Source organism: Glycine soja, chromosome 10, assembly GCF_004193775.1.
Source record: "Glycine soja cultivar W05 chromosome 10, ASM419377v2, whole genome shotgun sequence".
Lineage (NCBI taxonomy): Eukaryota > Viridiplantae > Streptophyta > Magnoliopsida > Fabales > Fabaceae > Glycine > Glycine soja.
The window spans coordinates 40,426,523-40,432,522 of NC_041011.1; the positions used below are offsets into that span (position 1 = coordinate 40,426,523).

Here is a 6,000-nt window from a genome sequence, read left to right on the forward strand (position 1 = left end):
TATTACTACTGATCAAAAAACTATTTTTACTAGTCAAAAAATGTTTCAGCATGTCAAGTCTCAAAATTTCTCTTAAAAAAATGTCAAGTATAAAAATATCAAGTTACTCACTTTAACTCCTTATTATGGCCAAATTAATGAACAAGGCGGGGCTATAAACAAGATTTTGATAAGTCCTTTTTTATAAAGAAGATTTTGATAAGTCTTATTAAAACACATATTGGTTAAAAACCCAAAAATTGGCATGAAACGTTAAATCAAATCTTATGGACTTGTCGAAATTCCCCTTAAGGTGCTACATGAGTTACTCCTTTTAGATTGGTGTATGGTCATGAAGCAGTGTTGTCAATTGAAATTAACTTACAAACTATTCTAGAACAAAGACAAAATGAGTCGTCGGATGATTGGGACTTAATGTTTGACAAATTAAATAACTTAGACGAAGAAAGATTGGTCACGTTGGAAAATATTGTTCGATAGAAAGAAATAATTTCTCGATTTTTTAATAGAAGCATGAAATTGAAGAATTTTAAGGTTGAAGACTTAGTTTGGAAAGTAATTTTGCCCATTGATAAAAAATCGAGAATACATGGAAAGTGGTCATCAAATTGGGAGGGACCGTATGAAATCAAAACGGTTTATTCTAATAAGGCCTGCTCGATTCACCAAGTAAACTTTGAAATTTGAATTGCATCAATAAACAGAAAATATTTAAAGCAATATAAACCAACCATTATGGAAGTAAACATACCACTCAATTAGCAAAGGTATGAATCCTGTTCAAAGCATTCTAAAGAGCTGGAAATAATAATCAAAGAAAAAAGAACAAATTACACTCACCCCCTTATGTTAGGGTTTATTTCACCTACACACTTTTGGTAAAATCACATTTTTTTTGTCTCTCCTGAACCTATTGATTTTTGTGAAATGTCTTAAGAATCCCTATCACTCTCGTGCAAGTCTACTTGCAGTCCTAGTTCACGCTGATTTCACCTACGAAAACACCGTCAACTCGCTCCTCACATCCCTCGTCAACTCTGTCGCCTTTGCCAACCACAACCACAACAAATTCACCGTCCTCGCCTCCTCCGACACCATCTACAGCCTCTTCCAGTGCCGCAGCGACCTCACCCTCGACTGGTGCTCTCGTTGCATGTCATGTACAGTCACCTAACTTGGCACCCGCTACAAATCACATGTCTAGTTCTTGTTAAGGTTGATAGTGTTAGTGGGTTAGGGGGCACAGTGTAATGGATGGTAAAAATACAATGGAGTCTTGTATATGATAAAAAAAAAAAGGAGTGAGGTTGAGTGTAATAAGCGCTAGCCCTCAGGGGATGCGAGTGTAATTTGCTCAAGCAAAAATGTTCAAGGCAGGTAGACAAGTCTCATTTTGTTGTGCTTCTTGATCAAAACTTTGGGGTCTGCAAATAACTAGGCCTGATTTTCTTGGAGAGATCTCTTTCTGTAATTGTTCTACTAAAGGTGCAGCAATAATTTTCGCAGCTGCAAGAGTTTCTTCCTGAGTTTTGATCACTTTTGCTTTAGCTGCAATAGTTTCATCTTTTTGCTTTCGAACAGTCACAAGCTTATCCTGAATTGTTTTTAGTTGTTCTTCTAAATCCTTCTCTTCTTTCTCTAAATTTGCAAGAGACGGCTTGAGCTTGACATATTTGGATTTCAGATCAATTGTCTTCATTTTCAAGGATTCAAGTTTGGATCTGTCATCCTTAGTATCATTTTCGATCTTCTCAAGCACCTCTCTGCACTTACGTTTCTACTTACTGAGAGGATATGCTTGGTCAAAAATCTCTATGAATGCGTCCAGATCATGTTTATCTTCCTCGATCATCGTATCCTTGAACTTTATGAGCTCATCAATTGCTTCTGCCAATTCTTTCTTGTAATTCGGCCTGTCGAAACAAGTCTTGAAGCTTTCTTCATAAGCCAAACTTCGAAATTTGCTCAGAGCTTGCTTCAGTTCTTCATTAGTTGTTGGTTGATTCAGATTGGCCTCTAAATTCATTGCTAATTGGGAGGGCCGACCTGACCTTTTTTCAAGGATTTCGATGACAGCATCGTTAACCTGTTCGTCATCAGGATATATCTCTTCTAGTTTGTCATGAACCTTGTAGGATCCCTTCTCTGCCTCTTCCTCATTGCAGCCACCAACTTTAGTTTCTTCTACTGCAAGCTTAAGGTCTTCCTTCCCCTTACCAATGCCTACAGCTTCCACAAGAACACCAAGTCCAACACTAGACTTCAAAGAAGAGACATATTCTTCTAGAGAAAGTCTCACCTTCTAATATGACTTGGAAACCTGATTAATGAGAAAAGTGAGGAGGACTGAAGGGAATAAGATTTCATTGACAATAAAGATCTAAATAATAAGTAAATAAGTAATAAAATCCTTGGTAACTTAGTGAAGTTTTTAAGTAATAATGATTAATCAGATTAGGGAAATGCAAACTAGATAACCCATATTAAAAGAACCGATTTGATGCCTAATGCATACATATGATGATGAGGTTAAAAACTGATGTTCTTCCTGATCATGTCATACACATGTGAGCGCGCACACACATACATTAGGACAAGTACTGCAGCCAGAACTATGTCAGGATATCCCATTATATAGAGTTCTTTTGTAAAGCCTATCTAATGAACAAGTACTGCTGCCACTAAGTAAGGCCCTTATTGCTGATGGCTTCTATTCTAAATGGTCAATACATGTAAGTGCACACACACATGTACAGTATAAACCAGATTATCCTTAACAAATTTATTATTCAGTAAAAAAAGAAAAAAAAAAACACAACACCAAGAACGGCATCAAATGAAGGCTTTCTTTAAAATTGTAAGGGAATAAATCCACCTGGCAATTTACAAAAGACTAAACCAGAAAATTAATACAGGAGAATACAAGAATATGGCATCATAGAATGCATGTACATAAGCTAAGCTAATAATCAGGTAGCTGAAACATACATATTGTAGTTCATAAACAACACTGAAGACAGGGGACTCTTAGAGAAAGCAAGGTTGAATACCTGTTCAAAACATCTTTAAATTCTTCAGAGACATGGAGAGTTAAGCGAGACAAAGTTCACATTGCTTCCGACCAGAAAAAGTGTGTCCTGTTATACATTTTCTCCCTTTAATTTTCATGCAGTCTGACCATCTACGATATTCATCAGACTTATAAAACTTCCCATAGTAAAATGACAGTATTTCCTCCATCCCTTTGTTCTCTAAAAATCTTTTTATCTGCACAAAATTCTTCCCAAAAAGATAAACAAACCAAGGAGAAAACTTTTTCCATCAGTATCACTCCATGAGTTATTCAAAGTAGCTACATTATCCTCCACTTCTTTATGTACAAGTTCTGAATCAGCAGGATTCATTAGAAGTGTAAGCCGTTTTGATTCTTTTATCATGGAAGGAACTTCCACCTCGTATTCAAAACCAATTCGAGGATTTGACTTTGGGGCTCCAGCTATGTTGCTTTTATCAGGAGAACTTGGAGGAATTAGCTTCCGATTAGATGCATGCTCCATAATTTTGTCATAATCCTTGCCAATTGATTTCATCTCCCTAGCAGCATAGGCTGGTAAACTTGTAGCTAAAACTCAATCAACACTACAAATAATAAAAAGAAAATGTAGATTAGATAACATGCTCAAGAACATGCTTCACAAATGAGTTAGAACATGGACAGGGAGTTCCATTAGTCACACACCGGCCATTTCAAACTTTCCTTGCCGGCATTTTTGCAAGGCATCATACTTATTGAAGGAATTCAGATTTGATTCTCAGTAGTATGCATGTATTGAAACTATTTAATCCCTTCGTTTGCTTTTTTAAATTTTCAACCCCATATATGTATGCATATTTAGCTATCTAATAAAATATTAGACAACACCTTTTCTTAAAACTCAAAACAATATCCATCAACTATATGCACTGCTTTTCGAGTATTAAGAAATAAAAAACCTCTAACAACACACTGGCAGATTTGAAAGGCAGCATACAAGATCAGGATTTTATTACTGTACAGAAAGAGTTGAAACTAGTAAAGTGTGGAAATTTGAATATAAATAGTAAGCATATCAAGTGAGAGATGAGAGTGTGAAAGGAGTAAATTTCAATAAAACAACCTTAATCATTCAGGTACAGCACATGATTAGAATACAAGTAATAAAGAAGCAACTTTTGGGAAACAATTTTTCATTGATCAGAATTTAGGAATTATTCATGATCAGTAATTGCCTATCAAAAAAAAATAAAATCCAGTGATCAGTAATTTCTGCGCCAAGGCAATTAGAACCTAGCTAAAATTAAAACCATTTATTGGCTACCAAAAGCACTCATAAAACCCTATCACTTGTATTTGCTGGAAAAGCAAATTCAATTTGCCTATCCTACTCCTTCTCGAATACAAGATTATTCACAGGTTGACACAGCTTCAGAATATGATAACCAACCATCATGTGTATGCGATCTTAGCAGGGGGAAAAAATACCCTTTGTGAAAAAATGACATGAACCCGAAGAATTTTGATTACCAACCAACTATAAGATTACAAACCCCATATCCTCTTACATATGTAATGTAAGTTCATAATCAAAGCCGAGAGAGCGTGCAAGGAGATTAAATAATTAACTATACAACAAACAGACTCTCAGACGTATATAACTAAGGAAAATTAAATGAAATCAAGGAAACCAGAAAATAAAAAGTATGATGATACATATATTGAGCAACCCCACATGAGATCACAAGTCACAACCAAAATAATTTAAAAGGTTCTTTCTCGGTATCCTATGAATTATGAGTATGATGATACATATATTGAGCACAAGTCCACATGAGATCACAAGTCACAACCAAAATAATTTAAAAGGTTCTTTCTCGGTATCTTATGAATTATGATATCATTAGCATTATTATACACACATACAGTCGCACATAGACACACATTGAACTAGACGATTGATGATTGATAAAAAAGATGGATGAACATTTGTTAGCTTTAGTGTATGTGTATACAAGAAAATGAGTGGCGATATTTCGAGATGATTTGCACATATATACGTGTTACAAAATTTAAGTTAAAGGGAAGAAGAGATAAAATGAGTACCTAATTGCGAAGAGGGGCTTCAAGGGGTGAATTCATTCGCAGGCAATTAGAGAATATGAGACTCAGAAGAGGGAACGAAGAAAACAAAGCACACTTGATACAGTTATGCACTCGAGTTTTAAATAGCGCCGAGTTACATTAAACGGGTGACTCGGTCGAGTTCATTGAATTGGCGCAGACCACCTTAGAAAGTCACCAGAACATGTAATCTTTATTGGCCATATCCTTGAACAAGTATTCAAGTCAGCAATTCAGCATCAACCACCCAATATGAACCTTGTTCATCAATGGTTATGGGCATTTCTTCCTTTAAGACCCAATAAGGTCTGGCTTTAAGGGCTGTACTTCCTGCACTCCAAGTTGCTTCTTGCATCCTTTCCGGAATCTTTTTTACCTTTCCGTATTGCTCATTCTGGAAGCCAAAAAAAGGGTGCATTAGTGTAATTTCACGTTTCAGATTAACCAAGAAGCCATAAAGAAGGTACAGGAAACAACTTGGAAGGTACAGAAAGTAATAGCCTTATAATAGATATAGAAAAAGGTACAAAATAGGCCTATACAGGGGAATTATTACTTCCTGAACTCATTAACCCCAAAAATCCAAACACGCCATATTCTAAGAACTCAAACAATGTGATTGAAAAAATTCTCCTGTTGTGTGGAGGACTCCCCCTTCTTCAAACTTGGATTCATATTTTTGATAAAAAAATCTCTTATCAACTATAAACTGCAACCATGCAAACACCACCACTAGGCAAACATGAATGTAGCTAGCTGACAGCTAGCAAATGGAGATTGGTTTATCAATCCTGGGCCGGAATATATAGAATCAAGGTAGAGAACCGAATATGAAGTAAGAT

General features: G+C 35.8%; 1 long non-coding RNA gene across 1 annotated transcript; it reads right to left on the bottom strand.

Annotated features, from left to right (window-relative positions):
- Positions 1-733: 733 nt before the first annotated feature.
- Positions 734-6,000, bottom strand: LOC114370037. Its single transcript, XR_003657754.1, has 4 exons — positions 5,715-6,000; positions 5,141-5,552; positions 3,051-3,639; positions 734-2,320 (listed from the first exon to the last, which is right to left on the bottom strand). It is a non-coding gene; the product is annotated as an uncharacterized LOC114370037 (long non-coding RNA).